A 27,147-nucleotide genomic window follows, 5' to 3' on the forward strand; every position below is an offset into this window, starting at 1 on the left:
AGTCCACTCCTCCTTTGTTTTGGTTATAGTCGTGGGTAATTGTGGGCTTTTGATCACTTCCCAGTGATACAGCTACACCTTTGTGAAGTTTCCTTTGTGAAGTTCTTGTCCGAGGTCATATCTGGTAAAAAAATAAAAAATAAAATAAAATATCACAGCTGATATTGTGACCCTGCAGTCCAGTGGTCATATCAAGGACCACACATTTTCATTGGTTCTTCACAGGGATGCCACTCGCAGCTTTGACTGTGAAAATCTGTACATTCCAGGCATAGTTGGTTTTTGCATCACAGGGTTCCCAGATTTTTCTGCTGTATTTCCCTGGCTTACTGGGTATGTATTGCCGGAAGGGGCATTTTCCTCGAAAAGTGGACAAGACGTTCATCCACTGTCACCTCTAGCCCTGGGATGAACATCAGCAGAAGAAGCTGCACCCATCTCACCCAGACATCCCTGATGGGAGCAAGCTTGTCAGACCTCGGTCTGGTCTCTCTGTTGTCAAACCTGAGGTCTCTTGAATCAAAATGATATCAAATGTGTGAAGTGACATCATTGCCCAGAAAATATTTCTGCCTGTCGATGCGTCCCATAAACTATCAGTGGCCTCATTGCAGCATCTGTACACTCCAGCAAGAAGAAGAACACATCCAGGTATTCCTCATCAATATCTTTCCACATGTCGCCATGGACTTTTTTTCCTTCAAAGGTTTATCATAGTAATGATGATTCTTTTTAGTGACAATGGCATAAATGGCTCAAAACATCTCTTGATGTCACTGACTTTGGTCAGAGCAAACCTTGTGATTCCAGGGGTCATTTTGATGACATTTGCAGCAACTGCCCTGTCATGTACATCATGAGGTACTGAGCTCCAAAAGATCTTACCATTTTTGGACTTGAATCTTTCAGCAGGAGTAGCTTCAGCACCAGCGACCTCCACCTCTGATCAGATGTGTCTGTGTCTTCTGGATGATACTCCACATTGTCTTCCTCCTTAGAAACCTGCCGATCTGAATCGCTGTGCTGCTCTGTGTCCTCTCCTTCATTTTCACCAAAAATATAATCCAGAACTTGGCTCACTGTGAATCTTCTTCTCATTTTTGTATGCTGGAAATTGTAAATGTGCCCTCTGGAAGTCAAATGGCCACTCAAATGAGTGAATTCACCTCACATGTCTTGACATGCCGTCTTTATTTTGTTTTGTTTTTGTGCAGGTGTACTGGAAAAACACGCAAAATAAGAATCCCCTAAAGCTCATATGATTAGGAGAGGAGCTTGGTGTCAGTGTTTTAGCTGACAGTTCACTTATGATTTCAGTTTTGGCTTTAATTATTGCATTATACTCATAATATTATACCTGGGTCGAAACCGACCCTAACAACACAAAGGTCATAATTTCAAATAGGGCATTTTATAATTTAGTGAAAATATTTTTTTTTGTTTTATTTTGTAGAAATAGAGGTTCCTGACAAAGTCAAAAAGCCTTGATACAATAAACAAATGTATGTGATTTTTTTATGCATTTGAAATTTAAAATGGGTCGGTGCCGACCCTAACACAAGAGGAGGGTTAAGTGAAATTTTGTTGATGTTCCCGCCCCCTTACACTAGGCTTTGATCTTTCTTTACAGTTTTTAATTCTTTTTTTTTTTAAAAACAATTTTAATCTTCTCAGGCAAACACTAATATATGCTGTTGACCATAAAGATGTGGAGTTGTTGTCTTTGTGGAGGAATGTTCTTTATGCTTTAGATCATTTTTATTTTTAACAGCTGATGAAAAAGTGCATTGTTTCAAAGCTGCATCTAAAGGCTGCAGCACAGTTGGCCTTAAGGATGCCGTTTGTCCACAGAATAACTGTTCGTTAAAGAGTGTTGTTGATGGGTTTGTAGCTCAAAGTTCTTTGTTTCTTATGCACGGGAGAGAACTGGACAAATGCCGTTCCTTCGCTTGACCCCAGTTGCTCTCGTCCGCTCCCCCGTAACACACTGCTCTTTTATTGAGGTCACATGAATATAAATAGGTTCATTAACATATCACGTCTACATACAAACAAAGAGTACCGTGTGTGTGTGTGTGTACTTGCAAAAAATAGCGTGCAGTGGAGACTGAAGACCAACTGCTGTTGACTTGGCCTGATATATTTTTGTACCTTGTCTGTGGAGTCAGTTTCTGCTGGAGGCGCACATCCAATTCACCAAGGATTGGGTACAAGATTTGGCTATTTTCAAGCCTCCACGTCGCGAATACGTCATCATCCAAACAAAGGTAGCTTGAAGTACTGCGAGTAAAATGCGTTTGATTTCCCTCTGAACATTCAGATTAGTGCAAGCATAAATTCATTCATGAGGGGGAAATTACAGTGAGAACATGTGGACGCTCTGTTAGTGTTACGGTTTGGAGGAGGACTCAAGCGCAGGACTGTGGTTCTGATGCTCACAAGAAGGATTTATTTACAATTCACCAGGTGAATAATACAAGAAGGTGCGGGGGGTGCTATATACAGCTGAGTGAGGGAATCAGCATGCAGCTGATCCGACAGTTAGATGGATAACTGTCGGAAATTTAAAACTGCTGGCTAAGGGTAAACGTAAATACAGTAAGATCATAATTCACGTCGGCAGTAATGACACCCGGTTACGCCAATCGGAGGTCACTAAAATCAATATTGAATCGGTGTGTAACTTTGCAAAAACAATGTCGGACTCTGTAGTTTTCTCTGGTCCCCTCCCCAATCAGACCAGGAGTGACATGTTTAGCCGCATGTTCTCCTTAAATTGCTGGCTGTCTGAGTGGTGTCCCAGAAACGATGTGGGCTTCATAGATAATTGGCAAACCTTCTGGAGGAAACCTGGTCTTGTTAGGAGAGACGGCATCCATCCCACTTTGGATGGAGCAGCTCTCATTTCTAGAAATATGGACAAATTCATTAAACCCCCCAAAATATGACTATCCAGAGTTGGGACCAGGAAGCAGAGTTGCAGTCTTACACGCCTCTCTGCAGCTTCTCTCCTCCTGCTACCCCCCCAAAAACCCATCTCCATTGAGACTGTGTCAGCTCCCAAAAAGACAAAAAACAAACTAAAAACCAGCAATAAACAACTTAAACATAAAAAATCACAAAGAAAGAACAATACAGTATCCACATCTGAACCAAAGAGTAAAACAGTGAAATGTGGATTATTAAATATTAGGTCTCTCTCCTCCAAGTCTCTGTTAGTACATGACTTAATAATTGATCAACAAATCGATTTACTCTGCCTTACAGAAACCTGGTTGCAGCAGGATGAGTATGTTAGTTTAAATGAATCAACACCCCCGAGTCATTCTAACTACCAGAAATCCCGAAGCACAGGCCGAGGGGGCGGTGTGGCAGCAATTTTTCACACCAGCCTATTAATTAACGAAAGACCAAGACAGACTTTTAATTCATTTGAAAGCCTGATGCTTAGCCTCGTCCACCCCAGCTGTAAAACTCAGAAACCAGTCTTACTTGTTATCGTCTATCGTCCACCTGGGCCTTACACAGAGTTTCTCTCTGATTTCTCAGACTTTTTATCTGATTTAGTGCTCAGCTCAGATAAAATAATTATTGTGGGTGATTTTAACATCCATGTAGATGCTAAAAATGACAGCCTCAACATCGCATTTAATCTGTTATTAGACTCAATTGGCTTCTCTCAAAATGTAAAAGAACCCACCCACCACTTTAATCACACTCTAGATCTTGTTTTAACATATGGCATAGAAACTGAACATTTAACAGTGTTTCCTGAAAACCCTCTGCTGTCTGATCATTTCCTGATAACATTTACATTTACAATAATTGATTACACAGCAGTGGAGAGTAGACTTTATCAAAGTAGATGTCTTTCTGAAAGTGCTGTAACTAAGTTTAAGAATATAATCCACCCACTGTTATCATCTTCAATGCCCTGTACCAACATAGAGCAGAGCAGCTATCTGAACGCTACTCCAACAGAGGTCGATTATCTTGTTAATAATTTTACCTCCTCACTACGTACGACTCTGGATACTGTAGCTCCTGTGAAAACTAAGGCCTCAAATCCAAAGTCCCTGACTCCGTGGTATAATTCTCAAACACGTAGCCTAAAGCAGATAACTCGTAAGCTGGAGAGGAAATGGCGTGTCACAAATTTAGAGGATCATCATTTAGCCTGGAGAAATAGTTTGCTGCTTTATAAGAAAGCCCTCCGCAAAGCCAGAACATCTTACTATTCGTCACTGATTGAAGAAAATAAGAACAACCCCAGGTTTCTCTTCAGCACTGTAGCCAGGCTGACAAAAAGTCAGAGCTCTACTGAGCCAACCATCCCTTTAACGTTAACTAGTAATGACTTCATGAACTTCTTCACAAATAAAATTTTTATCATTAGAGAAAAAATTACCAATAATCATCCCACAGATGTAATATTATCTACAGCTACTCTTAGTACCATCAATGTTAAGTTAGACTCTTTTTCTCCAATTGATCTTTCTGAGTTAACTTCAATAATTAATTCCTCCAAACCATCAACGTGTCTTTTAGACCCCATTCCTACAAAACTGCTCAAAGAAGTCCTGCCATTAATTAATTCTTCGATCTTAAATATGATCAACCTATCTCTAATAATCGGCTATGTACCACAGGCCTTCAAGGTGGCTGTAGTTAAACCTTTACTTAAAAAGCCATCTCTAGACCCAGCTGTCTTAGCTAATTATAGGCCAATCTCCAACCTTCCTTTCATATCAAAAATCCTTGAAAGAGTAGTTGTCAAACAGCTAACTGATCATCTGCAGAGGAATGGCTTATTTGAAGCGTTTCAGTCAGGTTTCAGAGCTCATCACAGCACAGAAACAGCTTTAGTGAAGGTTACAAATGATCTTCTTATGGCCTCTGACAGTGGACTCATCTCTGTGCTTGTCCTGCTAGACCTCAGTGCTGCGTTCGATACTGTTGACCATAATATCCTATTAGAGCGATTAGAACATGCTGTAGGTATTACAGGTACTGCGCTGCAGTGGTTTGTATCATATCTATCTAATAGACTCCAGTTTGTACATGTAAATGGAGAGTCCTCTTCAGACACTAAGGTCAATTATGGTGTTCCACAGGGTTCAGTGCTAGGACCAATTCTATTTACATTATACATGCTTCCCTTAGGCAACATCATTAGAAGACATAGCATAAATTTTCACTGCTATGCAGATGACACGCAGCTCTATCTATCCATGAAGCCAGGTAACACACACCAATTAGTTAAACTGCAGGAATGTCTTAAAGACATAAAGACCTGGATGGCCGCTAACTTTCTGCTTCTTAATTCAGATAAAACTGAGGTTATTGTACTCGGCCCTGAAAATCTTAGAAATATGGTATCTAAGCAGATTCTTACTCTGGATGGCATTACCTTGGCCTCCAGTAACACTGTGAGAAACCTTGGAGTCATTTTTGACCAGGACATGTCCTTCAATGCACATATTAAACAAATATGTAAGACTGCTTTCTTCCATTTGCGCAACATCTCTAAAATTAGAAATATCCTGTCTCAGAGTGATGCTGAAAAACTAGTTCATGCATTTATTACTTCCAGGCTGGACTACTGTAATTCACTATTATCAGGAAGTCCTAAAAACTCGCTGAGAAGCCTTCAGCTAATCCAAAATGCTGCAGCAAGAGTACTGACAGGGACTAGAAAGAGAGAGCATATTTCTCCTGTTTTGGCTTCCCTTCATTGGCTTCCTGTTAAATCCAGAATTGAATTCAAAATCCTGCTCCTCACATACAAGGTCTTAAATAATCAGGCCCCATCTTATCTTAATGACCTTGTAGTACCATATCACCCTATTAGAGCACTTCGCTCTTGCACTGCAGGCCTACTTGTTGTTCCTAGAGTATTTAAAAGTAGAATGGGAGGCAGAGCCTTCAGTTTTCAGGCCCCTCTTCTGTGGAACCAACTTCCAGTTTGGATTCGGGAGACAGACACTATCTCTACTTTCAAGATTAGGCTTAAAACTTTCCTTTTTGCTAAAGCATATAGTTAGGGCTGGACCAGGTGACCCTGAATCCTCCCTTAGTTATGCTGCAATAGACGTAGGCTGCCGGGGATTCCCATGATGCATTGAGTTTTTCCCTTCCAGTCACCTTTCTCACTCACTATGTGCTAATAGACCTCTCTGCATCGAATCATATCTGTTATTAATCTCTGTCTCTCTTCCACAGCATGTCTTTCATCCTGTTTTCCTTCTTTCACCCCAACCGGTCGCAGCAGATGGCCGCCCCTCCCTGAGCCTGGTTCTGCCGGAGGTTTCTTCCTGTTAAAAGGGAGTTTTTCCTTCCCTTCCTCCTTCCTTCCTCTGTATTTATTATTGTGCTATCTACTGTACAATATAAAGCGCCTTGAGGCGACTTTTGTTGTGATTTGGCGCTATATAAATAAAATTGAATTGAATTGAATTGAATAACATAGTGAGTTCAGTGCACCGATTGTCCTGAAGGATTAAAGAAATTGCACTAATTATGTCATATTCATTATAAATAATCCTAATTACACATCTTGCTTCATTGTTTGTGTGTAAAATATTTTAGTTTTATACTGTGAGATATGCCACGTTATACCCCTAATTGAAGATTGTGAAATTATTATGTAGTTTTAGTTTGCCTCCTGACTTGGAAGAATGTGGATGAATGATATTGTTTTATGATGCATGATACTGCTGTGTTATAAGAAATACAGTTTTCAGAGGATCATGGCCTTATTTGTCGGATTAGAGAAGAACAGAACATACTGCACAGGAAGCCAAGGTCATAACTTAGAGAGAAAGAATGTGGATGTTTAGGTTTTATGACTATGACTTCTGAAGCTATAAGAATGTGAGAAATGGTCAGACACATTGAGATCTTCTGTGACCCTCTCTTCCGGATGTATTGCGCAAAAGTGTTGTATGGAATAATGAGAATAGTATGGAATAAAATGATTGTTGATTGAGCATTTATATACCGAGTGTTGTTAACTGAGGATTTAACAATACATTGATCAATGGCCTGCAGAATCTCCTTATCATATTAAGTGATTCGTAATTGTCACTTCAAGTCAAACTTTATGCTTTCTCCATCTTGAAGTGATTGCATCCTCGCATTACATACTTTAGGTTCATTTTCTGCTGGCAGATTAACAAACAAACAAAAAGAACAGGCAGATTTAGAATATAACATGCAGCGTTCTACAGATGGACACATAAAAACACTTTATTTGTTACATTTATGATGAATGGATTTGAAAGTAGATTAAACACATTAAAGTTCTTGTCTTTAAATGAACTTTGTCTGTGTGTGTTTCAGGTACTACACTCTCAAAGACTGAATGAACCAGCATTGCCTCACAGGCAAGGTTGAAGCCGCCCACTGCAGCTGTATGGCCGGAGTCGCGGAGACCTGCACCCATGTCGCTGCTCTTTTGTTTAAAGTAGCAGCAACAGTGTTGATCTTTGGCACAAGGAATGTTACAGATGAACCTGCATACTGGGTTTGCAGGCATATGGCCTTTTTATCCATGCAAGTCCTCCAACAATGTAGTTTATATTTTAAAAAAAGTGTGCAGAAATCTGAAATGGCACAAACACTGATAGATCAAAAGTACAGTATTTACTTATTTATTATTTATTTATTATTATAGTATTTATTTAGTATACAGTATTTGTCCATCTAAAGAAAAATAACATTAATATGGTCTGTTGTCATCATTCATGTATCACCTGTTACGGGTCCGAAATTGAGGACGAGAGTAAAACAATGATGGTCCAGAAGAGGTCGATCAAACAATTGATTTTAATGAATACACGCAGCGTGGGGAGATGTAAACTGGAAACCATCAGTCGTAAATCCCCACCCAAAAATACACTTCAGATTGCTTTTATAACATCAGGGTATTATGATGCCCCCTCATGCGTTTACAAGCACATAATTTGCATCTTAAGAACATTATTTGCCTCTTTTACAGACAATGATCAATTTTAAGAGATAAATGCAGACACAGAAGTTCCCCTTTCTGGCATCCTCTTTCAAATATGGTGATGATCTCAGGCCTTTGAGGTCCCCATGGACTTGTCCTCCTCTTTGCGTCACCTGTTGCTAGGCAGACTCAAATGCAATAAGAAGCTGAATACATTCAGGCCTTCACTCAAGCCTGCTTCTTGATTATACAGGGAGTGCAGAATTATTAGGCAAGTTGTATTTTTGAGGAATAATCTTATTATTGAACAACAACCATGTTCTCAATGAACCCAAAAAACTCATTAATATCAAAGCTGAATGTTTTTGGAAGTAGTTTTTAGTTTGTTTTTAGTTTTAGCTATTTTAGGGGGATATCTGTGTGTGCAGGTGACTATTACTGTGCATAATTATTAGGCAACTTAAAAAAAAAACAAATATATATCCATTTCAATTATTTATTTTTACCAGTGAAACCAATATAACATCTCCACATTCACAAATATACATTTCTGACATTCTAAAACAAAACAAAAACAAATCAGCGACCAATATAGCCACCTTTCTTTGCAAGGACACTCAAAAGCCTGCCATCCATGGATTCTGTCAGTGTTTTGATCTGTTCACCATCAACATTGCGTGCAGCAGCAACCACAGCCTCCCAGACACTGTTCAGAGAGGTGTACTGTTTTCCCTCCTTGTAAATCTCACATTTGATGATGGACCACAGGTTCTCAATGGGGTTCAGATCAGGTGAACAAGGAGGCCATGTCATTAGTTTTTCTTCTTTTATACCCTTTCTTGCCAGCCACGCTGTGGAGTACTTGGACGCGTGTGATGGAGCATTGTCCTGCATGAAAATCATGTTTTTCTTGAAGGATGCAGACTTCTTCCTGTACCACTGCTTGAAGAAGGTGTCTTCCAGAAACTGGCAGTAGGACTGGGAGTTGAGCTTGACTCCATCCTCAACCCGAAAAGGCCCCACAAGCTCATCTTTGATGATACCAGCCCAAACCAGTACTCCACCTCCACCTTGCTGGCGTCTGAGTCGGACTGGAGCTCTCTGCCCTTTACCAATCCAGCCACGGGCCCATCCATCTGGCCCATCAAGACTCACTCTCATTTCATCAGTCCATAAAATCTTAGAAAAATCGGTCTTGAGATATTTCTTGGCCCAGTCTTGACGTTTCAGCTTGTGTGTCTTGTTCAGTGGTGGTCGTCTTTCAGCCTTTCTTACCTTGGCCATGTCTCTGAGTATTGCACACCTTGTGCTTTTGGGCACTCCAGTGATGTTGCAGCTCTGAAATATGGCCAAACTGGTGGCAAGTGGCATCTTGGCAGCTGCACGCTTGACTTTTCTCAGTTCATGGGCAGTTATTTTGCGCCTTGGTTTTTCCACACGCTTCTTGCGACCCTGTTGACTATTTTGAATGAAACGCTTGATTGTTCGATGATCACGCTTCAGAAGCTTTGCAATTTTAAGACTGCTGCATCCCTCTGCAAGATATCTCACTATTTTTGACTTTTCTGAGCCTGTCAAGTCCTTCTTTTGACCCATTTTGCCAAAGGAAAGGAGGTTGCCTAATAATTATGCACACCTGATATAGGGTGTTGATGTCATTAGACCACACCCCTTCTCATTACAGAGATGCACATCACCTAATATGCTTAATTGGTAGTGGGCTTTCAAGCCTATACAGCTTGGAGTAAGACAACATGCATGAAGAGGATGATGTGGACAAAATACTCATTTGCCTAATAATTCTGCACTCCCTGTATGTATTATTACAAATGCTTGTTATGTGGTTTAATGCAATGTTAATTAATACAATGATAATGCCAATAATAAGTATAAGTAGCAGTAAAATATTCCTTATTCCACACTCCCTCTTTTGACCCTGTTCACAAACAGGGTCACCACACTCCGTTGAGTCACTCTTCAACCCACTCTGTCACCTCTGGAACCATTCCCAGGTCCACTGCCTTCGCTCTGACCCTCTCTAGCCGTCCCCTGACTCAACAAATAAGACGATAACCTCATGTCATCTAGGTGGTCCAGTAACAAAACGCCAGCTCCCACTTGAAAACACTTCATGCTTAAGTGGTCTCTGCTCCTTTCCTGGGTCCCTCTCTAGTGGAAATCTAGTGGAATGGACCCTCGTCATCAATCACTACGTAAACTGAATTGGCGCAGGGTTAGGGTAACCCTTAACATTATATAGCGCCAAATCACAACAAAAGCCGCCTCAACACTCCAGATACGTTTCTGACAGGAGACCCTGAACAGCCTGACTGAAGCCTGTGCGCAGCAGAGGGAGGAAGATTCCTGTGATGGCTGTGATATGTTAAGAACATAATAACATATAATTTAGGCTTTTTTCTTTAGTCTGGTTTTACCTTTCAAAGTAATGGCCCTTTGAAATTGCAGATATTTGACTTAATCTTCTAACGATTCAAAATGCTCAAAAATGGAAAGTTCTTTTTCCACAGGGTAATTTCACTTTAGATCAACAGTATATAACCCCATACTGATACCATATCAATATCAAGTTATTCTGATGTTGCCTTCCAAAATAAAGGCCTTTTCAAATTGTCCATAATTGACCTAACTTTCTGTGATTTCAAAATGCTCTAAAATGGAAAATTCCTGTTTCGACAGGGTAATTTTAAAAAAAATGTCCACAAACTGTGCTGGTCTGTGTGTGATTAATATGACCCAAATTGCCACAATGAGTATTGAAATGAAATTAAACCAGAAAAAGTTGCATTTCCTCTGTCACTTAGCTAAATTAGTTCTTGTCTCAATAAGAGATGTGGTGAGAGGAAAAACATGCAGTGTGCCTTGGCTGCAGCAGCTGGACCCACCACAACAACCTGAAAATGTCAACGGTGCAGCAGGAAAGGGATCTCATGCAGCGGAGACGGAGGGCCCTAAACCCTAGGCTGGTTTCACTACATGGGGGAAATTCCCAGATAGCTTCAGCTGACAGAGCTGTGACGACACGCCCACCAAGCCCGGATGAAAAGTGAGGCCGAGCAACAGAATGCTGACCTTGATAACTCTGCATTAACAGTGCAGGGCAGTGACGGACCAACACAGAGCAGAGAAAAGGGCGTGCTAGAGACAGAAGGAGCAACTGAGGTGAAAAGGCACCTCAGAACAGACAAACACAGAAGAAGATGCAGGTTTCACCTGCGGCGAGCATGGACACTGGAGAAAGGACTGCACCAACTGGGGTCAGAACCAGGACGGACTGAACTTTGAACAGCAGCAGCAACGGTCACAAACAGACTGAACCCAAGGGCACGCTTCAGGCCCAAAACACCAGAACAGGAAAGTGAACACACACATAGGCTGTGTCCCAATTCAGGGTATGCACGCTTGAAGTATGCATTTCAAGTGCGAGTACGTCACCGCCACGCGACGACGGCTGTCCCAATTCAAAGTGTACTTCAAATGCATACTCCAAATGCGCCGTCGATTTCCCCAAATATCAAGCGTGGTGCGGTGCACGCTTCGTGGTCCCATATATCCCACAATCCATAGCGCGGCGGTGGTGTGGATAATTTTGCCGCAAAATACGGCAGAAGGGAGCGGCCGAAGAGTGAAATGTCAGAAGTAAGTACTGAATATGATGTCACTTATTTATGTGCGAATGTTTAAGAACATTAAAACATTACTGTTGGCCACATGTCGGCAAAGTTATGTGACATTAGCGATGTTTGTACTAACTTGGTTTTAAAGCCTTTACTTCTAAATATGTATATAGTCGACCTTAATCTTACAGAGAATGTGATGATTTTATGGATAATTAAAGTCAGTCATATATCCACAAACACAACAAGCTGAAAGTCAGTGATGCTGCTCGGTTTGCAGTCCTGAATATGACGGCACAAGCAGGATTCACTGCACTGTTAATGTTAGCTATGTTATATTGCTGCCTCTGTTCGGTGGTGTCGAGCCAAACGGACTTTAACGTGTGTTTGAACGAGCTGACGGTTCACTCGTTAAGCTGAAAGAAAGATGCTTTAATCACAGGAGTCACACATGTGTCCACTGGACCATCTGGGAACTCTTCTTGTTTAGCACTCGTAATAACACAAACACTAAATCCTCCTTCTCTTGTGCTGTTTTGTAGCAGTGTGTACACCTGAGACTGTCACCTGTCTGTCTGTCCTGCACTCTCTCTCTGTTTCTTTCTCTCTGATTGTGGAATAAAAGTATGAACATGTATTTATAAGTTACACTTGTGTTTGAATCCTGCAGCTTATCACACATTTGATTTCCATGTGTGACAACTGCAAGTGTCCAGAGTGAGGACAGACTGAGGGACCCACTGCTGCACATCATCTGTGAGGCTTTGCACCCCTGATGATCCACCAGGACAAACTCAGCAGTGTGTGAGGAAGAGGAGGAGGAAGAGCCAGCAGCAGCTGACAGATGGAGAGAATAGACAGACTGTTCCCTGTTTGTGAAGGACTGCTAGGAAAGTTTAACATAACTAATTGTCTGTCCTGAATCAGTCTTATTAGGTAATGTTCAAATAATGTTATCATCCCAGTGTTTTCAGTGTGGGAGAAAGTACTCAGGGCCTTCAAGTTACACACTATGAAAGGCAGCAACAAGTTTAATATTCAGAAACCTAAAGTATGTATCAGCAGCAGAATGGAGCTAAAAATAAATGTTTGTTTCAGTTCTATGAAGCTTTGAGTATTTTGGATTAGTAGCACTGCTGTGTTTGTTGCATCATATTGCTGTAATTGTTTATATGCTTTATATATTCTGAGGTAAGTTGATCTATAGTGTTACATCATATTCTATAAGGATGTTATGTGTTTGTAGACTTTCTGCCCAGTTTGACCCATTTAGCAGAAGTCAGCCTGTTTAAGGCTCTGATATCTATTCTGTATGACTTAAAGCAGTTATGACATGGTCTGATTTTCTCACCCAATAAAGGAATATTTCATATATCAGTCTGATCTTCATTCTATCAGAAACAGTTATCACAGCTCGTACATTTTCCTTTTTACACATATTGCATCATATTCTATAAGTAAGCATATATGTATATATATGTAAGCATTGAGCCAAATGTAATGATGCCAACATATTAAACGAACAATATTTGTCTCTTATATATGATACATCTATACACTGTCAAAGATATTTGTCTTTGAGTGAAGATTTAAGGTGATTTGAAATATAAATAACTGGAACTTGAATCTTTGACCCAGAGTTCAAGCTCACTGCTGTTATTCATATACATATATATATATATATATATATATATATATAACACCCATCTCGCCCTACGGGTGGTTTATCCTTCAAGCTCGGGTCCTCTACCAGAGGCCTGGGAGCTTGAGGGTCCTGCGCAGTATCTTAGCTGTTCCCAGGACTGCGCTCTTCTGGACAGAGATGTCCGATGTTGTTCCCAGGATCTGCTGGAGCCACTCGCCTAGCTTGGGAGTCACCGCACCTAGTGCTCCGATTACCACGGGACCACCGTTACCTTCACCCTCCACATCCTCTCGAGCTCTTCTCTGAGCCCTTGGTATTTCTCCAGCTTCTCGTGTTCCTTCTTCCTGATATTGCTGTCATTTGGAACCGCTACATCATGGCTATTCAACTAAGAAGTTAGTTGGGCCAGATTTTCAAACCGAGGAATTTATCTGGACCAGATATTTTTTTGCAGCCAGTAAGCAGCAGATCATGATCAATTTCAAACCCACACAAGTGTATTGAAAAACAAGTAATTTTTATTCATTTTCCCCTGTAAATCTGGTGACCTCTCACAAATGTACACCAAAAGGTCCATTTTTTAAAAAAAGGGAGCTATAACTAAACTATTTTTTTGCACATTTGAAATAATAATTAAAAAAAACATTTTGATAATTCCCTTTCCAATTAAAATAAATATTTTGCTGACCACTCACTTTTCCTGCCATGGATGGAGCCCCATCCGTCACAAGTATACAGACGAGCTTCATATCCAGACCATTTTCCTCAAAAGAGCTGAAATCTTCTCAAACATTATTTCGCCAGCTGTGTGGCCCTCTAACGGTAGTAAGCCGAGCAATTTTGCATCCAAAAAACGGACATATATGCCCAACTGTGCATTATCAGTTCTGTCTGTGAACCCATCTCCTGCTATAGACATTACATCAGTTTTCTTCAGTCTATTTCTGAACCCTCTTCCTCTGCAGACTCCTCCCCAGTGTTTCTGTACTCAAACAGACGAGGGTCAGCTTTGATGGGGATGAGGCCTAATCTGTGGGCCAGGACTTCATCTTGGATTTCAAACTTGTCTGACACCAGAACTTCAACTCTACGAATATTTGAACTGTCTGACAGGGGTACGTTTTTAATAGCATATGTCACACTTTCATTTTTTCGTCACTTATCACCGCATCCACCACGGCCAGCATGCAGTATTGCACTGTTTCAGAATCTGTGAAAGACCTTTTCTTCTTTTCCAAGAAGCAAACACAAAGGGAAGCTGCTGCAGCTCTCTCTTGGGCTGTACAGGACCCTCACCATGGTAGTACAGCTCCGGTTGTAAGATTACTCGCAATTAAACTGTACTTTTGCAGCCCTCTCCTGAGATTGCTCTGGAAAGTTTGTGTAGTAAGTCTGGTGTTTGTCATTGTGGTGCCTTCGTAAGTACCGCAACACACTCACTGCAAATTAAACACATAGGTTTGGCATTTGGATTTGGCGGTAAAATGAATAAGTATTTGTCAGGCCAGGCAGGGTTAAACCGACGGTTTTCATTGTTGGAGTTGTGGACTGAGAAAGACATGCTGTTGTCGCATCAGATATTACGATGATAGTTTAATATGTTTACATCACGGTGCATTGTGGGTTAAATATTGCTAGGCTACTAGGAGTGTTGCATTCACAGTCTACACTACGCTGTAGAAATTTACTTTTTTTCTATTTTTTAAAATTAATTAATTAATTTTTTGCGTTTTCTCTGTGTTTCTGCCAGGACTACAGGCAGGGCCACTCGCAGGTTGCTTCTGGGCCGCCATTTGAATAGGCTTGCGCTACATTGATCACTACGGCCGTCTTCTTCTGTTTGTCTACCACCACTATGTCCGGTTGGTTAGCCACCACCATTTTGTCCGTCTGTATCTGGAAGTCCCACAGGATCTTAGCTCGGTCATTCTCCATCACCCTTGGGGGCGTCTCCCATTTTGACCTCGGGACTTCCAGCCCATACTCGGCACAGATGTTCCTGTACACTATGCCGGCCACTTGGTTATGACGTTCCATGTATGCCCTGCCTGCCAGCATCTTGCACCCTGCTGTTATGTGCTGGATTGTCTCAGGGGCATATATATATATATATATATATAGTCTGATATATAATTATATATCATAATAGTCTGACAATACATATGATATTGGCCATATTATATTTACATTACCACAGTGAGATGATTTTAGTCTCATGAACAACATTAACTAATTGTTATTTACTAACTGATCTTGAAATGACTGTTTGGTACAGAAATGAAGCCCAACTATCATGTTTTACAGTCCTGTGGTCTCAGCCTCAGATATTCAACTAATCAAAGTGATGTCATGACAAAAATGAATGACCAACAAAACATTTTTACTCCTTCATTTCTCTCACACTAAGCTGTATGAAACGTTTCTCGCAGTTAGTATCATGGTTGCTAGGCAACCTGAACAGCGCGACGAAGGCTAGACCGTCCCATTTCACAAGCCTCTCACTTCCGCACTTCTCGTACTTATAGTACGCACTGTATGTAGTACACGTAGTGCGCGTACTTCAAGCGTGCAGACCCTGAATTGGGACACAGCCAGTGAGTGCAGAAAATTTCAGACACGGTGGGAGAGTGAATATTCTTCAAAGAATTAAAGGGGAAGTGTGTCTGTTTGATCTGCACTGAAACTGTGGCAGTTATGAAAGAGTATAATGTACGACGTCATTATGAAACCAAACATCAGGCCTATGCATCCTACACTGGTGCTGAACGAGAGCAGAAATTAAAGCAAAGGGTAGCTCTCCTGCAGGGTCAGCAACAGTATTTTTTTCGTGCTCAAATTGTCCAGGAAAAGGCTCCAATAGCAGCTATGAGGTCGCTCAACTCATCGCAAGACATGGCAAGCCTTTTTTAGATAGAGACCTCATAAAACACGGCCTCGTTAAAGTCACTGAAATAATGTGCCCGGAAAAAGTGCAGGACTTCAACAACGTCAGCATGTCCAGAAATACAGTTGTGCGACGCATTGAAGACTCGTCAGCCAACATTAAACTGCAACTGTCTGATAAAGCTGTGCTTTTGATTTTTACTCCATCACATGCGATGAGAGCACCGATGCCGCAGACACCGCACAGCTGCTAATTTTTTTTTGCGGGGAGTGGACGAGAGCACGAGCGCTTTAAAAATATATTCCACAGTACCCGTGTGTTAATAAGCATGCATGTGCAGGTACACATGCTTCACATATCAATAATGCGCATCAATTCTGTCACTACCCTGCTTTTGCGCACCACTTTCTTATATGCGTTTTTCTTGTTAACACACAGAGTACACACCGCTGTGCACAGTGCACGCACACGCAAAGTCAGCTGATCTCATCTGATGCAGATCTGCTCCTTGATCAAGTGACATTTGTCCGGATTTTCGGTACGAGTGGCGAAAAACACCGCAGCTGGTTGACTCGATGCCCAGTGCAGCTGATACTCACCAGAATAATTTACTAAAAATATTTGCACTCCTGGTATTCAGTCCAGTTCAGTCTGTTAATGTTGATAACGGTTTCAAACGAACGTTAATAGGTTAATAGGTTCCTTAATGTTCTATGTCGTCTATCTGTGACACCAAATATACCCATAGCTGCATTGGGTTGAAGCTCAACATTCAATGCTTCGGACAATGTTTTGAAAACGTGTAGGCTTTTAAAGTTGGACGTGACCAAAAGATATGTGTTAAATCTGCAGAGGGATTTCTACATCTCATAGCTTGCATCTATGTTTGGAAATATTTTGGCCAGTCTTGCCTTGGAGTAGTGAATGCGGTGTAGAATCTTGAACTGTATGATGTTTAATTTCTTAAAAGAGCGCTCTCCCAAATCTCCTCCTCTAAGTCCACCCCCAGCTCATTCTCCCAGTCCGCTTTAATCTTTGGCCTTGTTATTCTTAAAAGAGGCTATACAATTACTAATTTTTGAGATAAGGCCTTTAGGCTTAAATGTCAGGTTCAACAGATCATCTACAGCAGTAAATGGAGTTATATTTGGAAAGTCAGGGTTATGATGCTGAAGGAAGTGGCGAACTTGAAAGTATCTCAAAAAGCTGGACCGAGGGAGGTCAAATTTGTGTGACAAATCCTGAAAACTTGCAAAGACGCCATCTATGTACATGTCAGAAAAGTTATGGAGGCCTCGTCTCTGCCAAAGAGCAAATTCAGAGTCTAATCTGGCGGGAAGGAAAAGGTGATTATTGTGTATAAGTGTAAGTATTACAGGTTTACTACAAGCATGGAGTCGTATTACAGGTGTATTAAACACGTGGATGTGTATTAAAGGTTTACCACACGCGTGGAGTTGTATTACAGGTGTGTTAGACGCGTGGAGGTGTATTAGAGGTGTTATTACACGTGTGGATGTATATTACAACAGTATTACACGCGTGGAGTTGTATTACACCTGTGTTACACGCGTGGATGTGTATTACAGGTTTACTACACGCATGGAGTTGTATTACAGGTGTATTACACGCGTGGAGTTGTATTACAGGTGTATTACACGCGTGGAGTTGTATTACAGGTGTATTAAACGCGTGGAGGTGTATTACAGCTGTATTACACTCGTGGATGAGTATTACAGGTGTATTACACGCGTGGAGTTGTATTACAGCTGTAACACACGCGTGGATGTGTATTACAGGTTTACTACACGCATGGATGTTTATTACAAGTATATTACACGCGCGGATGTGCATTACAGGTGTATTACACGTGTCGATGTTTATTATAGGTGTATTACACGCGTGGAGATGTATTACAGCTGTATTACACGCGTGGAGTTGTATTACACCTTATTACACGCGTGGATGTGTATTACAAGTTTACTACACGCGTGGAGGTGAATTACAGGTGTATTACACGTGTGGATGTGTATTACAGGTGTATTACAGGTGTATTACACTCGTGGATGAGTATTACAGGTTTACTACACGCGTGGATGTGTATTACAAGTTTACTACACGCGTGGAGGTGAATTACAGGTGTATTACACGTGTGGATGTGTATTACAGGTGTATTACAGGTGTATTACACTCGTGGATGAGTATTACAGGTTTACTACACGCGTGGATGTGTATTACAGGTTTCCTTTCAAAAAGTGTTGTGTTAAAAAGATTTATCAGCTTCAATTTAAAGAAGTCCAAACAAGTACTGTTTTGTAAAAATTGGTTTACATTTGGAAGTTTTTCCTTTGTGAGTTGTTGATGTATTTAAAATGGAAACTTATTAATTTAAAATGTGTATTACTAAAAATACGGTTATCCAAAATACTGAATTTACCATCTTTAGCTTGTTACACAAAGTTTGGACACCCCGATCTATAACAATGACAATCAGAACATGGCTATCCAACACTTTGTTTTTACTCTGCATTTGTGTAAATACTATTCTAATAGATATTGTATGTTCATCTAGGAACAGCGTGATGTGAATATAAGACAGGCCCTCGTCCTTCGTGCACTTCCTGTGTACCTGCGTGAAGATGCCTCCACGTTATTCAGGACTTGTGATGTAAGTGTACTGGCCTCAGCATCAACCCCTTTGCCTAGCTGTTCAGTCGAACATATGACATCGCTTAGAACTCAAGGAGAACCAGGGTGTATATCAGGAAGGAGGTTCAAAACTGTCCTCATCTGACTTGTTTTCTCCCATATATCAACTATTGTTGAATAAGATTGCAAGAAGATTGTTACACATAAACCAGAAAACATGAAAATAGTTGAAAGATTATTAAACAAAAACAAATCCACAGATAAAAACTCTCTCCCTTTTAAAATTCAAGTGTTCTATTTTTTTGGAGGTGCCATGTTGTGGTCAGAGAAATGTCTGGTAAATAACAAAAACAAATATCTTGACATATATTTATTATTGAAACATTTATTTAAGCATATGTTTTGAAACCAAACCCAAATTGAGATTATTGTAATGCATCATGATGTATCAAATTAAATCATTGACATTATAATCCTAAAAGAAACATGCGACTTATGAAGATTCACACCTCTAATCAATAGCATGATTTGTGTCCTTGAGGGGCTGAACTCATTGTTGTATTATTTGTGTTTTGCAGTCAGCAGATGGTCCAGACCTCACTGTCACTCCTGTGGCTCTGCTGACAGTTGTCACGGATGACACTACTGATTCGGCCCTCTTCAGTCCCGAAATCATCTGCATTGTCGTTGAGGATGAAATACTTGTGAATGGTCCTACAAATCTGGCTGACTCATTTCTCCTGCTCTTTGGGTACATCTATGTACTACACCTACAATATCCAAAGAAACTTGAGCTTACATTCACATTTATCCAGAAGGTTGTGATGTGCCTTGAGGACAAACCACTGAAAGGGCGTCTACTGATGCTGAAGAATGATTTGTTCAATGAGTGAATCACTCAGAATGGACTACTTGTTGAGCTGAGTATTGAGGAAGCTTCTTTTTTTTTTCCTAATCATTTGGCTCTTCTACTTTAAATTTAAAGTGAATGACTGCTCATTTCGTGGACTATTCACGTTTAACGTTCTGTTGCCTAATACCTTAATGCACTGCCTTAATGTTTGTTACCTATGAAGTACAGCAGTGGAAACCAGTACATTTTTTAATGTATTTTTAAAATAAGTGAGCTGCAGCTGTCAAGGTACAGTAAGTGTTAAATGCCTCAATGTTCTAATAGCTGCAATTGCTGTTAATACTGAAAATGTTATTTAATTTTAGAATTGAGATGGAGACCCTTGGAGTCTTTTTCTTTGTTTTGTTTATGAAGCACTTTTTTTATGAGTGAGCTCTGTTATCTGTGCCTTTTTAAAAGCACATTGTGTTTAATTAAAAAAAGTTGTTAAATTGTTAGTGTTGTTACTTTCATGTTTTCTAACACTTTTAGCTGATTATAATTTACTGGGCAAACAGTTTAGAATTTTTCGTAAATGTATTTCCCACAGTATTTTAAAAATATTTATTAGATTTTAAGTGTTACTTCCCATATTATAAGTTAGAAAATATGAAAAAGTTTTAGTTTATTTCCCACATCCTATGAGTTGCAATATGTAAAATATTTTGAGTGTATTTTCCTCCTTAATTAAGTTGAAAAATATTAAACATTTTGAGTTTATTGCTCCCTAATTATAAGTTGAGGAATATCAACATTTATAAGTTAACATTGAGGTAATTTAAGGCAACTGCAACTGTAATTTTTATTTTAGTTAAACTTAAAACTTTTAAAAACATCACTAAAAAACTGTTGTGTAATCTGTTACACAACAATTTTTGAGTTCTGTGAGCTTATTAGGTTTTACAGTGTATTGTTTTTCCTTTTTTATAACAGCAATAGTATATCACAATACACTACTTTACTACTAATATACAATAGTATATTAGTTTATATTTTATTATGTATCCATCAAAGGCCGATGTGACCTGCAGTTTCACACCTTCCCAAGCTGGAGACATTTTCCTTGGCTGAACAATGACACAGCCTTAATATGCCTTATGCATCTCTCTTTTTTATTTGATATATTTTGTGTGAATTATCTGGTTTCACGCATTCTATTCATTCAGCTTGGTTGTCTTCCCAATTTTGTTTCATTGCTTTAATTTAAGTTAACCTTAATTTAACCTTTTGTTTATTCCACTTCATTCCTCTTTCCATGCTTTAAAATATTACAACTCTTGTGTATGCTTTGATTTCTTTTTAGCTTCCTTTTCAGTATTTATTTCTGCTTGGAGGGTTTCTTATAATTTAGTTAATGCATTTTCCCTCCCACGTGGGACATTTAGTTTTCTTTGGATTTCTCCATCTATATGCACTAATTTGTCCGGCGCCTGGACATTTCTTTTCTAGCCACTGCTCGTCAGCAGTGAGTTTTGTTGCTTTATTTCCCATTTTCTTATTTGTTTCATATGTTTATTTCTACTTATTTTATTTATTTCTTTATGTATTTAGCGCTTAGTAATACACACACACCTGCGGCGCTTTCACTGGCACGAGAACAGAGAGAGGTGGCTGACACGCCCTTCTACTTTCAAGCTATTCTTGAAAGCGGTGTCACCTTTACGTGATAAAACACGACCTTCCTCTCAGTTCACCAGTACTTCAGCGACCAACAGTAAACAAATCAGTGGAATAGTTCAGCCTCCTTATTGTGCTGTTCAGAGGGCCTTTCATTTGGTCATTCAGTGGGTCGTTCAGGGGCCTGAACATGACAGGAGGGTTAAAAATATGGGATCATCTTGTTTTTTTTCTCTTTTTTTCTAAGAACTGTATAGAAATTGCTTAATCACATGTCATTTCATGGTCTATTTTTTTCTGCCAACAGAGGGTTCACTCCAACAAATTCAGGATGTATACGGAATTAATGGACAGCCACAGAAAACGAAAGTCATCCTCTTCTACCGAGCCACCTATGAAGAACGCAAAACTTACAGACTCTTTCACAGGCTCTAGGCGAATAACACAAGCAACATTTGACAAGCTTCTGCTTACGTTTGTATGTGAGGCCAACCAACCATTTTCTATAGTTGAGACATCGTCCTTCAAGACTATGTTGGAAACCTTGCAACCTCAGTGTACAGTAATGACAAGGAAAACATTGTGCTCAAAAATACAAGACACTGTGAAGAACATGAAAAGCATAATCATCAAAAAACTGAGCACTGTGAACTATGTTGCTACCACAACAGACTGCTGGTCTGCCAGACAGCATAGCTACTTAGGAGTGACTTCTCACTGGATAGATGACATCTCTTTAGAAAGGTATTCTGCTGCACTGGCTTGTAGACCTCTTAAAGGTTCACACACATTTGATGTTCTTGCTGCTGCATTAGAGGAAATCCATTCAGAGTATCACATCAGAGAAAAAGTGACCCGGACGACAACAGACAGTGGTTCAAACTTCTTGAAGGCCTTTCGATTATATGGTGAGGACAAAGAGGAAGAAACAACCAATTGGCAGTGAGTTAGAGGTGGAGTATCAAGATGTGTTTGCCATTTTGGATGACAACACAGGTCTGGAGTACCAGCTTCCAAGGCACCAAAAGTGTGCATGTCATCTACTCAATCTTGACACGGTTTTGTAAACGGACTCAGGCGCAGACCAGGAGACCTTTGCAGAAACTGATAGTGCGTTTATTTACAGTGGTGTCACCGGGTGAATATATATACAAGGTGCTCGGGGAAGGGGTCCGGGGCTCCAGGGTGCGAGGGGAAGGGAAAGGGTCCAAAACCACACTCCGCTCTCTCAGCCAACAATCCCACTCCTTTTCCTCCAGTCGCTCCCCTCGCTCACTCGGGGGTACAGGGACGGGGGGGGATCTACGCGCACACACACACACAGAAAAATCTGATTAGCTCTAGCTCGCAGGGAAACTCACAGACTTAGGCAGATTGCTGAAGCACTAACACGGGTGGCTCAACGTTCCAGCGACAGGTGTGATGAAGAGCACAGGTGCGTGGGCCAGGGGCGGAGCCCGCAGTGAGCACCACCGCGGCAGGGGAAAGAGGGAGAGGGAGAGAGAGAGAGAGAACAAAAACAAAGACATGTTGCCTAACGCGGAATCAGCCGGTGAGGCACGGGGACCGTGACAGTACCCCCCCTCAACGGGAGCCTCCCGGCGACCCACCAGGCTTACCAGGGTGCAGGCGGTGGAACTCACGCAGCATGCGCCCGCCCAGGATGGCCGCACGCGGGACCCAAGAGCGTTCCTCCATGCCGTAGCCCTCCCAATCGACCAGGTACTGACAGCCGCGCCCCCGGTGGCGCGAATCCATAATGCGAGTGATGGAGTAAGCAGGTAGGCCATCCACGAGCCGAGCGGGAGGAGGGGGCCTGGAAGGAGGGCACAGAGGACTGGACCGGACAGGTTTGAGTTGAGAAACATGAAAAACATTGTGGATCTTCATATTACGGGGCAACTTGAGCCTCACAGAAACAGGGTTGACCAGGGCTGAAATCTCAAACGGACCGATGTAGGTAGGAGCGAGTTTCTTGGACTCTGTTCTGAGAGGAACAAAACGTGTTGAGAGCCATACCTTCTGTCCTACGGCATATTCGGGTGCAGGAGTCCGTTTGCGATCTGCAATGCGCTTGTTGCGGTCCTTGGTGCGCAGCAGGGCTGCCTGGGTGGCCCGCCACACCGGCCGACACCTGCGCAGATGAGTTTGGACCGAGGGCACGGAATGCTCACCTTCCACCGAGGGAAACAAGGGAGGTTGAAATCCCAGGGAGGCCTCAAAGGGGGATCGGCCGGTGGCAGAGGCCGTCAGGCTGTTGTGAGCATATTCTATCCACGGCAGTTCCTCACTCCAGATGGTTTGATTGGAGGAGGCGACACAGCGCAGGGCGGCCTCCAGCTCCTGGTTTGCCCGCTCTGACTGGCCATTGCTCTGTGGATGATAGCCTGAGGTGAGACTGACCTTGGCCCCCAAGGAGGTGCAGAACTCCTTCCAGACGCGGGAAGTGAATTGAGGCCCCTGATCTGACACAATGTCCTCTGGGATCCCATGCAGACGAAAAACGTGTTGGGTGAGCAACTGCGCAGTCTCCAGGGCCGTGGGAAGCTTGGGCAGGGCCACGAAGTGGGCAGCTTTGGAGACACGGTCAATTATGGTTAGGATTACAGTGTTACCTGCTGAGGGAGGCAGCCCTGTCACGAAATCGAGTGCGATGTGGGACCACGGCCTGGAGGGTGTAGGAAGAGGGTGGAGTTGTCCTGCAGGTGACTGGTTTGTAGACTTGTTCCTGGCGCAGACGGGACAGGCAGAGACATATTCTCGAGTGTCTCGGGTCAAAGAGGGCCACCAGAAATAGCGTTGCAGAAACCGAATGGTCCGGTGTGTTCCTGGGTGGCAGGAGAAATGAGCCGTATGGGCCCAATGAAGGACTTGAGACCTGACCGTCTGGGGAACAAATAGCCGTCAGGCTGGCCCCCCTCCCGGGTCGGGTTCTGTCTTCTGAGCCTCCCAAACAGCCGCCTCAATCTCCCAGGAGATGGCTCCCACGGTGCAGGTTGCAGGTAAGATACCCATCTTACCTGCTGGGGAGAGACGGCGAGAGAAGAAAGCACAGGGGTGCAGCTTACCTTTCCTCTGTTGAGATAGAATTGCACCCACCCCGGAGTCGGAGGCGTCCACCTCCACCACGAACTGCTGTGTGAGGTCGGGCTGAATCAGGATGGGTGCTGAGGCAAACCTCCTCTTGAGTTCCTGAAAGGCTGTCCGGGCGGCATCATTCCACTGAAAGGGAACCTTGGGTGATGTTAATTGGGTTAGTGGTAACGCTACCTTACTGAAATCCGGAATAAATCTTCTAAAGAAGTTCGCAAACCTGAGGAACCGTTACAGCTGGCGCCGATTGGGTGGTTTGGGCCATTCCACCACGACTTTGACCTTTGCTGGATCCGGGCGGAGGTCCCCCTTTTCTATTATATAACCCAGGAAAGCGACTGTGGAGACATGAAACTCGCATTTTTCACTCTTGACGAATAAGCGGTTCTCCAGGAGACGCTGCAAAACCTGTCGGACCTGGGTTTTGTGCTCGGCCTGGGTTTTGGAGAAGATCAGAATATCATCAAGATACACAAACACAAACCGATTGATGAAGTCCCTCAGAACGTCATTTACCAGGGCCTGGAAAACTGCCGGGGCATTAGTAAGACCAAATGGCATGACCAAATACTCAAAGTGTCCCAGGTGTGTATTGAATGCGGTTTTCCATTCATCGCCCTCGCGAATACGGACCAAGTGGCAGGCGTTTCTTAAATCCAGTTTACTAAAGATTGTGGCCCCTGGAGGAGCTTGAAGGCAGAGGTGAGGAGCGGCAGCGGGTACTTTTTCTTAACTGTTATGTTATTCAGTCCGCGATAGTCTATACACGGTCGAAGAGTCTTGTCTTTCTTTTCTACAAAGAAAAACCCTGCTGCAACAGGAGAGGAGGAGGCGCGGATGAAGCCGGCAGCAAGAGACTCCGTAATATATCTCTCCATAGCTTCTCGTTCGGGAAGCAAGAGGCTATAGAGACGGCTAGTTGGTAACGGGGCGCCAGGGAGCAGATCAATAGCGCAATCATAAGGTCTGTGTGGAGGCAATGACTGAGCCCGGTCCTTCCGAAAAACCTCTGCAAGGTCGTGGTAAACAGGAGGGACGTTAGACAAGTCGGCGGACACAGGCTGCTCAGAGGAGACCACTGCACTAGGGGTTAAGGCCGCCTTAAGGCAAGTCATGTGACATGTGTATTAAGGAGGTGGGTTTTTGCAGTGAGAGCTTTGAGATCTCCATTTGAGAAGCAGCAACAACTCAAAGGTAAACGTTATACTGGAAATCTGTTAGCTTTGTCCTTTTTAATAAACAGCTCATAACTGTAGAAATGAAAAATGTAAGAGAAGAACTTCAAATCCCGAGTGTGGGAGGACGGAGAAGGATCAGCTTTATTTGGAGATTATGTATCGGAATTTCAGGAGCAGGACCACGCCTCCAAACACGCTCCTTCCGGCTGTCATCTATATAGGTTCCCCCAGTTCTGCAAGCTGATCATTCTCGTTTATGTGCCTCACCCACCCTCCCTCCTTGGTCTCTATACTTTAACTTCTTCACTTCTATTTAGTACACGAGGATCTGCCAGGCCCGGGAGCCATCGCCAGTCCCCTTTAAGGCCTTCCCCAAACCGCACCTCAATTCATGTCAAAGCATTCACTTTTACCTACTAAATCGCTGTCAAACCTAAAATGAGGACGTGGGCCCAGCTAGTGAATTCAGATTTGTGATGATTGTGTTCTTTTTGTGATTACAGGAGCTGCCCTCAGATTCAGACCTCAGCACCACCCAGTGAAAGCAGACAAATCATCCATCGTGTTCACTGCAAAATTAACGGATGAAAACAGTACAAAGGTTAAAGTACCACATGTGCTATCAGTGAAAGCTGCAGCTGTTTTACTGATAAAGAGTCAAAGATTGATAAAGGCAAAGACTCAAAAGGATTCATCACTGCTGTTACTGTGTATATCAGCATTAACAGGACCTCAGTTTGGTGTTTCAGAGAGCTGCTGATCTCAGACCTGCACAGCTTCTGTTTTAAACACTGAATTTACTCAGCTGCATGAAGAGCACATGAGATTTTCTCTGACACCTGATGAAGGTCAAAGGTCAGGTTTGAACTACAAACTTGTGATCTGGAATTCTTTCACTGTTTTTGCCAATAGTGTGTTAAAAAGTAAATAAAGTAATTCCGAGTCATTCATACCAGAGTAACCACAGAGGATCATATATTTAAATATATAACTGTCTACAGGACTGAACAGAATATCTTTATGTAAAAGCCCGGAGCCTGCTGCAGTGCTCAATATGTACAGTGAATGAGAAATTACAAGGAACGCTTACAACAACTATTTACATAAGTGCTCTTATCTCAATCAACATATCTTAATTACAAATGGCTCACACGTTACAAAAAAGACCACACCTCAGGATTTTCACACAAATGCTCAGAAGTACAAACAGGTTGCTCTTTGTTGGATGTAGAGGAGACAAGGAGAGGTAGGTGGCTGTCCATTCAATCGTCCAATCTGGACATCGGCAGCCTGTTTGAATCAGAAAATTACAAACACACTCAGATGTTCTGAGATGTGCACACTCAGGAACTTAGTGCTGCTTTACCCTCTCCACAGCAGCACTACTGATGGTTAGTCGTGTGTGCAGGGTGTGAGTTCTCCTGAAGTCTATGATGACCTCCTTACTCTTCTCAACATTCAGGGACAGGTTGTTGTTGCTGCACCACTTGGCAAGATGTTTGTAATCTCCTCTCTGGGTGGTGAAAACATAGTCCAAAATGTTGTTTCCCCGTGTGGGAAATGTATGTGTTTGTGCAGTTTGGGAAGCACAGTCTTTGGGTCT

The sequence above is a fragment of the Oreochromis niloticus genome, unplaced genomic scaffold (genome assembly GCF_001858045.2).
Source record: "Oreochromis niloticus isolate F11D_XX unplaced genomic scaffold, O_niloticus_UMD_NMBU tig00007327_pilon, whole genome shotgun sequence".
Classification (NCBI taxonomy): Eukaryota; Metazoa; Chordata; class Actinopteri; order Cichliformes; family Cichlidae; genus Oreochromis; species Oreochromis niloticus.